Genomic DNA, 12,850 nt, shown 5'->3' with positions numbered 1-12,850 from the left:
TGAAAGAAATCGCATTTGTGAAGATATAAAGTCATTAATTTAACGTAACACTTCTCCTTCGTTTATATCTCCCGAAAAGAACTTTCTAAACGTTTAATGAACACGATTTAATATGATAAGCATAAATATCATAAATTTGCGCGTTTATCATATTGTGGTCAACTGTGCGATTATATAATGTCGGAAAAGACTAAATTCTTAGATAACGTTGCGAAATTAATCATCCGCTGTCCAAATTTCTAATAACATCTCAACTCGATACACAATAAACATCAAGGCTTACTTACCAAGAAACGTATTAAGGTTGCTTCAAATGGGAAGTCAACAAGCAGTTTAGGTCTTATTCAAGTAGCCCAAATAACTTGATCAGAAAATCTAATTCGCGTGCAAGAAGTTGTCTCTGCTTTCGAAAACATAAGCCAGTATACGAAAATTATACGAATAAATACAATTTAATATAATCATTCAAATTCGATTTATATTTTAAAAAAGTTTTTAATAAATTTAAAAGCGTATGTACGTAAAAATTGTTAAGATACAATATGCTTCTTATTGTTGGTCATTAAAAATGCAATTTATATTTAACCATTAAATTACATTGGAGAAGAAATAAAAAGGATATTAAAAGGGCGTTTAAAGAGTTAGCTGTAACGAGATTATACGAGATTATCAATATTTTAAATAAAACGAAATAAAAGACGGTCTATTGAGAGAAATTAAATTAAATAATGAAATTGATATCTTAATTCATATTAATAAAATACCGAATCATTTATAAAGAGTTTGTCAAAAAAGGTCAGTCCGTGATTGCCGATAGCTTTGTAGAAAGTATAGTAAATGTACATTCGTGATTATGCAATAAATCTATTTTCATTCGATCACGATCACGATCATACGCTAATTAACGCTGTCATCCAAGCGTACGCGACCCACTATTCGTGCTAGCATCTCCGATGAAAATTTTCATAATTGAAATTATTGTCTAACGAGCAAGGTGCCGAGGCACGATGTAGGTAAAGGTTTATATTATACGAGCGTTCGTTCATTCACCTCTCATATTGGAGGAGCGCTTATATTACCGGATGCGAATTCCTTCATCAGTAATCCAGGTCGTCGCATACGTCTGCTCACGAATTCATTCATTAGACAAACGATAGACATTAGTTCGATGACAAATATATATGTAATCAGAAATGATGACGTGTTACTCGTAACGATGGAACAATTATAATTTTAAAAAATTCTCGAAATTGTTAAATACGATTTTTAGAACATTTTTTAGAACATTTTTCATAAATATTGATTTCATAAATATTGAATTTGTTTTTTTAAATAAAAATGAAAACATATTTTTTAGAAATGTGCCCCGGGGCACAATGTTCGAAAAAGAATCAAAATTTTGAAAAAAATTAATTGTTTAGTGTGAATTATTTATTGAAATGTGCACGTAAATTGAATTTAAAAAAGGCTTCTTTTAATGTGATTTCAATAAAATTCAATAAAATTAAGTCAAAAGGGTTAGATGCTTATTAGCATTACTATTAAATTAATGATGAATGTAATTTTGTGATGTTATTTTCATCTTCAATTTATGATTGCATTTTAAACCCGACAAATCGAATGGAGGATATAGAACTGAAAGATATATTTTTAAATCTATATATCTGTGTATGAATATTAAGAACCAAGATCCGCTTCAACTGAAAATAAGATTCTTTCTCTTATTTGATTTATTTTTATCAGTTTAATTTCCACTTATAATCCAAAATAATTTTGTAAAACGTTCAAACTAGTTAGAAAAATATTTGCAGCAATCCTCGTGTTTGAGTTTTCCACGTAATGATTTTGATCAACAAAATTATTTTTATTTGTATCCAGTTAAATTTTTAGATATTTATTGTTAGAGCAAAACCTTATTTGTATCTGTATTGTAGTCCATACATTTCAAATGCGCAGTTTCTAAATTCGTCCGTGTGAAACAATCGTCTTCTCTATCGGAGATTTTTCCTCGCTTTACTGCTTTCAATCACCGTCCGCCGTCAAACCATTTACACAGTATAAATACCTCTGAATGTGAAACTGAAGAGCTTGGAACTGGACACGGGACGTTAGGTATATGTTTGAAACGATTAATGTGGATCGAGGTAAAGCGAGGACGCGCGAGCCGAAATTATCAAATTTGCATTCGATTTCCGGCAGACCGCTACATCCTCGTCCCGATTGACAAACAAGAGCCACCCTGTGTCGCCATCGCGTTTAATACAAGCACAGGCATGCCGTTTAAATTACAGGCCGTGCAAATGGATCGCCGGCGGTGCTTATACATGGAAGTGCGATGTCGCGTGTTTGGCCAGCTGTAGGTACGTCAAACTGGCAAAGCGACACGTGCTCGCGACACCTTGCTCGTGACGTTTGTTGCTTCTTAGTAAGCTTTCGAAATAACGCTCGGAATCCGGCGAAATGCATGGAAACATACTGTTCACCATGTATTCCTCTCACCAATAGCATACCCTTGTATCGCACAGCAAATATATGCTCTCAAAATTGATTCCCAAATTAATGCATCAACATCATCATGTAGAGGGTAGGACGAATGAAGCGTGAATTTTTTTCAAATAATACCATCGCTTGTAACTAAATTTTTATGCAAATTCCGCGATACGGTATTTGCACGTGTTTTTTCACTGCAAATTGTTTATATACATGGAGAATATTAATGATGAAACATTATTGGAGATAAAGGTTTAAATATAATGCATAGTTGATATTTTACGTGATAATCGCACGATCACATACGATCTATTATTGACTTGCAACGCGACATGTATTATACTGCATGAAAAGATTTTATTCAAATATCTAAAAATTTAGTTGCAAATCTGAAATAATTTTGTTCGACTATCAAAGTACTTACATAGGATGCTTAAACCAGTTTCTAGAGCATTAAAACTTTTGGCAGCTCATTAGTTTGAGTTTTTTATATAATTATTTTAATGGTCTGACAAAATTATTTTCATATTTATTTTAAATTTATCTTTAAATTTTTAGATTCAGTAAAATGGATTTTTTAACTTCAGTGAAATTGCTTTTTTTTTATATAATCAACAAAATATATATTATATATGTTTGTTAAATATTTATTAAAATAAATTAACATCAATGTATCATCATGCAGCACCAAACATTGCTTGAAATTATCAGTTTATAAAAAATACAATAATAATTAATTATTGTGATCAATTTTAGGATCAATACATGATATTTGACTTTGTAAAAGCACCGTAATAGAATAATCCCACATATGCTTGTAAATACCGATCTATACCAATATGCTGCAAAGCGAGCGAATTTTATTGGAGGATTCTATTTCTTTTGATTGGAGAGTCTGGTTGCAATCATCGAACTCACCGACCTGCGTTTAAATCGAACGGGATTCAGCAAGCCGATTCGTTTTATGTTGTTCGCTTTGAGCTCTCTTAATCTGCAAACTCCGTACGCTCTGAGTGATTCAGGATATTTCAGAAAAAAATGCTGATTTTCACTGAAAACATGAATGTTGCGGGTCACACGTGGGGTTTCAATGCGTGATGCTTTATGTAAACTTCAGAAAATATATGGATCGTCTCCTGAAATCGAAAATATGACAGAGTACGAGATGTAAAATTGAATGTAGAATCTTTTAGGTAAATTTCTTCTAGCTATCTCGGTCAGCTACCTGAAAATAACAATCGGGAAGAATATCATACGCACAAGAATTTTCATCAGTACGTTACATGCAAGTATGCAACGAACCTTAGCATGCCATTTATCTCACATTTGATGTGAGTGCATTTATCTCACTAAATTCCTTTGTACCTTTGAAGAGCTCGGCCATTTCGGAAGAGGGCTTTGCCGACGTAACCAACTAAACCACGACGACACCACAAAGCTAATCGCGGTTGTACGTGACTGTGCAATAAAGAACATCGGCTGAGTGTTGTACCGCCAACTTTATCCGTGGACTGTCGCGGGAAGAACAGATTTCATACCTAAGGTAGCTTCATGTGACACTGCTTTTTTGGGAAACGCATGTCCAACATAACTACAAATTATGCGAGAAAACTGAAGCAAGAGAAATTTCCTTGTTCGACAAGGACAATATATATTATAAGCGCGAATCATTTGAGTTACAAAAACTTTCGAAGTAATAAATTATAAATTATTGTATACCAATTTAACTATACAACTATGTATCTGACAAGACAATGTCGGGTATATGCGTCAGGTAATGTTTCGCCACTGTGATAAACATACCTCGCTAAATGCAATTTTCTGAAAAGTGAGCACACGTGGTAATCATGTTGCGAACATCGTAATTTACAGAGTTGAACGAAGCCAACAAAATTATGGTTGTTCACGGGAACGGAAACTCTAAAACGGGCTTAGTCCAACGGGCTCGTTAAAAGTCTTGTTTCACGCTGCGGTGCAGCGTAGAAATGCTGATATCTCCTCGTGCGTTCTGTAGAACTTGCTGCCGACCTTCGTCGTGAAATAATAATGATATAGAAAGATTGTGTTTGCAGTGCTGTTAAAGAATAACGATCCAGAGCAAAATTTATGTGTTTTACAAAAATATATATTTAATGCATATATATTACTATCTTTATGACAATATTGTTTTTAAAATTAAGCTCGACGTTTCGTTTTCAAATTGTTTTCATATTACGTTTTCATATAACGTACCGACGAATAAATTTTCAAAAATATTCTTAAAAATATTTGCAATATGATATGCGTGATTTTCGTTATTTTCGTGCAGTAAAGTATTTTCAAAAATTCTCTCAACAAATTTCTTTTACCTTGAATGAGATTTAGTGTGTTTTGAATCAGGTTGAATATTCAAGTGAATCCTTTTGACGACAATTTACAGAGTTCATTAGCGAAAACAGAAAACAGCGTATTCTAAAAAAAAGGAGAAGAAAACAGAGTCTCTCTGAAGTCGGATTCACGTTGAGACAAATTACGCGCAAATAGCAGATGCATCTCTGATGCTAATTAAGTATCCCAACTATCCCGGTAAATCAAGACAGAATGATTGCAATTAATTGCATAATGCATTAATGACCGTAATGATTGCAGAGCAAAGGCAGTTTTTGCAAGATATTGTGCACATCATCTCTTTTATTTACTGTTTATTGTTTAACAGAATAGGGAGTATTCGTGAAGCAGATGAAGCTATGTGTATATTTACGAACAATGAAATGAAAAGTAATAGCGAGCGCGTGCGATGCACTATGATTAGAATAGGATCATATACATTCTCCGTTATGCTGCGAGGTAACTTTTATTTCGCGATATAACGACTCTCATCTTGATTATCAACATTCCCATCATATATCTCTTCTTTATTCTCAAGACGCTTCTTTTTAGAATATGTATAGTAGCGCTTCCGTCACATTTCATGTGCGCACTTTTGGCTGGTTCTCTTTGCTGATGCTCGCGGCTCTTCTATTATCCGCAACGGTGATCGCTAACGGCATCTTTTGTCTTGTCTTTTCTATACCGTCACCTTTCTTTAAACTTACACTTTAATAACGCCGCGCAATTCGAAGGTATTACTTTACGGTAAGCATTCTCTGTGTGCGAACGAGTCCGTTTGAGATGAATGTCGTCAAAAGATTGTTACGTTGTTTCGTATCATAATAACGTCATAAAATGCTGTATGAAGTGCAGAATAAAGTACTTTTGATGTAAGAAAAAGTCTGTTGTCTGCGTGCGAATGAAACTTTGCAAGGCGACATTCCGGAAGGTGTTACAAGTTTTAATCTCGCAGAATAGTTCTCGTATTTAGAAGAACACTTTCAAAAAATAATTCTTTTACGGATTTCTTAAAGAATGTCGCTTAACTCGAATATATAAGCAAAAAACAGTAATATTCCGACGATATTAAACGAGTTTCTTAATTTGAATATTATTAAGCAAGGGTAATAGCTTTTAACATATTTAATATATGCGAGCTTGAAATAATTATGTAAAGTAAGATAATTTAAGCCTAGCCAAGATAATTTAGCCAGCTCAAATTTTGAAAATGTTTATTTCATACACTGCTGTTGGTAGATTGTTCGATATAATTGGTTTTGGTCTAAAAATGTAAATGACGACATTAGTTATTTTGATTGGACAGAGTTTATGAAATTGTAAGATTTGCATAAAATTTGTAATCTGTAATTATGTGGGTATAAAATTTATAAAAATTGATGCCGAAATTCCGATTTTTTTTTGTAAAATAAACTGCGCAATTAATTTTGATTACAGAGAGAGTATTTCGGTAAAAATGGCAACGATACATAACGAATCAACCTTGTTAACGGCATATTTGCCAAATTAAATTTGGAAAGTAATTATCCATAATTGAGAAAAATATATCTGTATTTTATAAATATAATTGTGCAAAAATATTCCTAAATTATAATGTAAAAATATTGCAACATAAAGTATTATATATTCAGCATGACTGCATTAAAAATTTTAAAGGGAAAATCCCGGCTTTGGGATGCATATGAATCGATTTTTTAGAGCGTTCGTCGAGGAATTAAAAATAATAAAAAAATAATGTATCCTTATTTATTTCTTCAATATACTGTTATGTTCTCATTCATTATATTCTTAAATTATAGAATATTTACACTTCAAATTGGATTTATTTAATTTTGAACAAATATTTAGAAATTTTGTTCTAACATAACTTGTGTTATAGCGAATCAAGCTCAATTATTGGAAAATTGTCGTCAGTTCATGATGTTATTATTGTGAAATGTTTTCACAATTTGTTTCTCTTTTTTTTGTCGGAGTAGAGAATATAATAATTTATTTTTGTAATTATCATTTTTATACACAGATAAGTACTATAATAAAAATGATAATAAAAATGATAAATAAGTATGCTTCGAAATTTCAAAACAAAAATTAAAAAAAAAAGAAATCTTAAATCTTATTAGCTAAAATTGTTTCTTTATTTATTATAAGTAAGGAAAAAATATTAGAAATAATAATTAATATTTTTTTCAAAATTTAATATGTAGAAAAGCATTAAAATTTTTATTATTACAATATCTATGTCAATGTTATCTTACGGTAAGCAAATCAGGTATGATTAGGATTTCGATGTCTGCGTGGATGACTTCCCACGGAAAAAAAAACTTGCCGGTTATGGATATGCCGGTTTTGTTCGCGCACGTGTGCCTTTTTACGAATAAACTTAATTCGCGTCACGAACCGCTGTGGAACCGCGTAGTTGTCGCGTAGGAATGGTCGGAGTGTCGGGAAATAGTTTCAAACTTTACCGAATAAGGTCGTCTGATAAACGATGCGGACGTATCTTGTTCGTGGACGTTCGTGGTCGATCAGACTATCGGAATAAAAGCAATTAAAATGGTTAAAATGAGAACGGCCGAACGATGGATAGCGGTATGGCCCAGACAGTAATATATAGATATAGATCTTACTTGGAGGGGTAGCACATCGCCAATTGCGATAATATCTCGGCTAATTGCTGGTTATCCGCGAATCGCCAGTTGCTCGTCCTTCTTCACCAAAGCTTCCGTCTCTTGCTTTATCTTCAATCCAGATTGCTTTATTGTCACTGTTGATTTTGTCATGTTGTCACGTATTTAACCTAGATTACGTCACGTTAATCGATCGATTGTCTTGCCAAATTGAGACTTATCTGAAAAAGGCAGAGCCTTATTTATCGTCAAGAATATCCTTCATAGAGATCCTTCTGAGCAAACAAAATAACATTTGTCATTATATTGACATTAAATGATATTAAAGAGATCATTTTGATGTCAAAATGATAACAAATAATATCAGCTTGTTTGCTAGGATTGGGAAAAAAAAATGCATAATAGAAATGCATTATTCTTTCTATCAGATTGAATGCTACATTTGAGTACTCGAGAATATGCGACATTTTATCAACATTTCGTCACATACATAATATATATCGGTATACGTATAGACACGCATATAATATGCGTAGATATGGAAATTGGAAAATTTGAATATTGTAATTCGTTACACAACCAGTCATGTCACTACTACATTATCTCGGTACATATCTAAGTTTCATAATGTACAATAAAAACGTCAATCTTTTGGATCGATTTCAGACTACAGCGAGTTATCAGTTATCAGTTCAGAAAGCATGCTTTCGAGAGCATAATATTGATTCACTCGATAACGTATTATGCTAAGAAATTGGTAAATTCTGAATATAAATCGTATTATGCGTATTGCGCATATCGTCGATTCGTATGAATGTTGTATGATTGCAAATTGCTTCTTAGAAAACCGATCTATTATTGTACAAGGACTCGCACACTGATATTTTCCTGATATGTAAATATGAGGATGCAAAGAGAGCGGACCAATCAATGTAAATTTCAGCCGTTTGCGGCCAGACAAACGCTAACGATCCAGCAGCACTCGAAGACTTTGTATCGATCGCTACGCCTTCGGAACGGCCGTCTTAAGAGCGGACTTCGCGAGCTCTATTAGAATATTCCGGAGATAAGACCCTCAATGACTGTCATTAACCCCCCCGGGGCAGGAAGCCGGACGCAGGAAGTTGCTACCGCAACTCGGCTGATCGCATCGATATCAAATCGACCAGGGGCGAAAATCACGAGTTTAACTTCGGCGAAGAGAAACGTCAAAGGAAACGCGAAGGCCGTTCACTGTTCACGCGCGGCGAAAATACCCGGCTGCCAGGGAAGAGTGCAAGAATGTTGGAAACTCCGCATTTGAAACTCAAAGACGGAACTGAAGTATTTGAGAATTAAGGATCGCAATCGCCACGGGGTCTTGGCACGGGAAACGGAAAGCCAGGAACTACGAGCTTGGCCTTTCGGTTACACGAGATGGTTTTTAGCGAACACGTGCGAGATAGCGCGATCCTAACAGCTCAAGCAAAGAGGAAGTCTTTGAGCTTGCGTCCTGGCAGCGGCGATAAATCAAACGTTTTCTTATTCCTATCCCGCGGCGATGTGCCATACACATGAGGCCTTTTTGTATGTAAAACCGGGTCGTCTCGTCCCCTTGCGGTCGAGCTACTACGTCCTACTTTTTTAGCATTTCCTGTGATTCTTTACAATGCCAACACTAATGTGAAATCACGGTTATAACTGAATAAACCTACGTAGGATTGACAGTAATTAATGAGAAAAATAACAGGAATATCTCGCTTTTTTACTTTAAAAGTGATACAACTCAAGAAATGTGACTTTAGGGTTATTATATTATGAATGATATTATCATAGCAATTATCAAAAATATTAATAAAAAATTAATTTAACTTCATAAAAAAATTATCAAAATCATCATAATTAAAAACGGATTGTTCAAAAAATAAAATTTCGTCAAAATTGTCACTACACTGAGAAAAAATATAGTCAATTTTAATAAATATTTAGTTGAATACTGCCAACTAAATATTTATTAAATATAAAGACATATTTATTTGATACAAGAAACATTAATTTGATTTAACAATCATTCTTTTTAATGAACAAATATTTATTTATGATAAGTAAATGTTTAGTTGTATTGAACTTTATTAAAATTGATTTTTTCTCAGTGTATCTAAAAAAGGATTTTTTTAAGGATTGTGAAACAAAAAATGACAAAAATAACATCTAATCATGTTAAAAATATAGTTTTTAGCCGATATTATTATTTTATTAGTCAATAATTTTCTATCAAGTTAAAAAAATAGTTTTCCCTTTTCTGAGTACATAATTTTTTTAATTACGTTATTTTTAGAAATAAGAGAATACCTAGCTATTATGTTGAAAATACAAAAGGTAAACGAAATTTAAATTTCGTAAAAATATCTTTTATATCAACATGCAAAAGAGAATAGAGCATCGCGTTAAATTTAAATGCAATGATATTTGGGTCGTTTATTGGGTAATTATATATTATTTACATTACGGTTATTGTACGCACGCGAGATAACAAGAAAAAACAAGAGATTTTGCTGTAGCGGAAGCGATTTATATACAGAAATGGAGATTATATGCGGGCGAGAAAGTGTGGTTATTTACGATTGTATCGTGTACACACTCGCTATACGAGGTTGTCCATTTTGCGCACTAAATCGCATTTCATTGCGCTGCAATACAGCAAACGATACGGTCATTCCCTCGTGTCTGGCACAGCGATATTGATAATATAATAATTGTGATTGCTATGCATTATGAATGGGCTTGTGCCGCGTAAAATATCACACCTAGTGATCTAGATTACTGTAGATTTAGTTTTGAATAATTAATAAATTTCGCAAAAACGTGGTACAAACGATAATTGCAACTCTTGCTGATTTTATTTGATTGAATAATAAAAATGTTCATAATAATTGTTAATATCGATAAAAAAATATAAATGCTGTACATATTATATGTAATCATTATTAACTTACGCCGATAGATAAATTATAAAAACATTGCATGATAATGACATAATAAATTAACGAAAATTTCTTAATAATTGCATTAAAAGATTCGCTATATAAACTGCTGCGTTGCAATTTCTAAATAATATTCATCAGAAATTAGATAAATTCAATTTGAAATATAAATATTTTATAATTATTTCAAAAAACGTTTTTTACTTAAAATTTTGTCATGCTTGGTCACTATATTTTATATTTTTTTTAATAATAATTTAGAGAAAATATATTAAAAATGCAACATATATTAAAATATTATTAAAATATTAAATGTATTTAATATTAATTTAGAAATATTTGTGCATTTCTATAAGTATATACGTATATCTTTATTGTTTTATTGAAATACTTTAACACTAATTGCGCCAACAGTTATCAGTTTCTTAAAATAAAAGATCAAGATTTCTATATTTTTATAAATATACCCACAAATTTTATTTAAGATGTCACATTTTTATAAATATCTTCCTATCCGTGTATAACATTGTTATTGCATTAATATTATATCATTATTAATGACACGATTCTTGGGTCACATAAAATGACATTGTTTATGTTTCGCATAATTTATAAAAAGAAAGAATTTTTGAGAGAGATTTTCTCATGTCAATGCAAGAAATGTGAATAAACGATGTTAAAAAGAACGTTATAGAGGTCGGATACTCCGAGTTTCGGTCCCATGAGTTTACGTTAATGCAAAGAAGACTGACGCTGAAAGACGGCGATTAAAACTGTCTACCGGTATTGAAATTTATTCTAACCGGTTCCATTAATCCCAGGACATTGAGGAATAATTTAGGGAAAATAGAACAATTTACAAGCGACAATACAACATAGTCCCTTGGCAGACATGGATGTTGCTTTGACAAGTAATTTATAAAGGAAAGAGAATATCGGATAGAACGAATTCACCAGAGAAAATATTTGCGTAGAAAGATAACTTTTCATGGTCGCGCAATAAAATATAAACATACGATAATATTGAACGGAAATATATTTAAAATGTGGAACAGTATTGTACAAAAGTATTAATGAGCAAAAATTATAGGAATTTATTGTTAATTTAAATTTTTTATTTGCGTTTTATGAAACGTTGAATGAAGGTCAATAACATTTTTTTGCAACGTCTAATCGTTGCACTTCAATTATCCACATGGAAGCCAGCAGGAAAGAAACGTAAGATTTTTCTCAGTGTAATAGATTTGTCGTTGCCGTTCCAACCATTATTCTTTGCCTGTTGAAAGCAGTGAGAAGAGAAATTTTAGGTATTCCAACATTGGTTTTTATCTTGAGCTAAAAGAACTGTTTCCGTCTTACCAATTGGATTGTTCGTCGATCCGTTATTGACCAGAGGAATTTAATTATACGATGCGCATTTCGGATGCAGACGAGAAAGTTTTATGCCAATGTACGTATCTGCTCTAATCCCTATCATTGCTTACTCTGTCTTTCCACTTTACCGCATCCGTTCGTTACAATTGGCATCCAGAAAATACTGCCATCGCTCTACACTTCGATAACTCACTATTAGTAGCCAAAAATTGCGAAAAATAATTTGCGTTTTACGTTTTCTACTTTTCTACGATTGTAGGTTAACTTTTTTTGATTAACTTATTATATACTTTTTAATTTTTTCTACTTTTAAGAATTAGGACAGATCTGTTCAAGATTTGTGGATCGGCTTAACGTATGTCGATATTTTTTCCTATTGATTCCTTTCTTCGTAATAATGATAGGAAAAGAAAGTAATTGGTGTGAATATCGATATACTCCTACATCAAGTCAATGTCCAGAATTACGAACTTTGGACAGCACTGAATTAAAACATTGAATTAAAATTATTATTTTTCTAATTTTAGAAGAATTTTAATAATAATAACAAATAAACATTAGATAACATTTTTTTACGGACTAAATCTTACTTATGTAAGAAAGACTATAATTTTCAAAAAATAATCTAGGCATATGTTATAGAATATTCTAATTATCGGAATTCATTCCTAATAACTTCATAATATATATGTACACACTGAAAACTAATTGCTAAAGAAAGTACGCTGTTAATTATTGTAAACAATTACAATTTACTTATTTTGTCTATTAAAAAAAATCTTCTATTCGTCAGAAGAAGCGCATAAAACTTCAAAAATCTGCGCTTGATCTATTACTAGTCTCGATCCATTTTTCACAGATAAAAAATCTCGACGTAGGTACGCGGTCTGAATTTTGAAAACTGTGACCGCTAGAAATATTCATAAGCCATAAAAAAAAAGCCATTGACTACAGCGATCGATTGAGGACTAGCGATTTATACGTCGTTATAAAAGTTTGTATCTCACCTCGTCGTCGCGATAAATTCTT

This window comes from Atta cephalotes, assembly GCF_000143395.1.
Source record: "Atta cephalotes unplaced genomic scaffold scaffold00091, whole genome shotgun sequence".
In the NCBI taxonomy this organism is placed as follows: domain Eukaryota; kingdom Metazoa; phylum Arthropoda; class Insecta; order Hymenoptera; family Formicidae; genus Atta; species Atta cephalotes.
Note: the sequence above shows the minus strand (reverse complement) of the source record.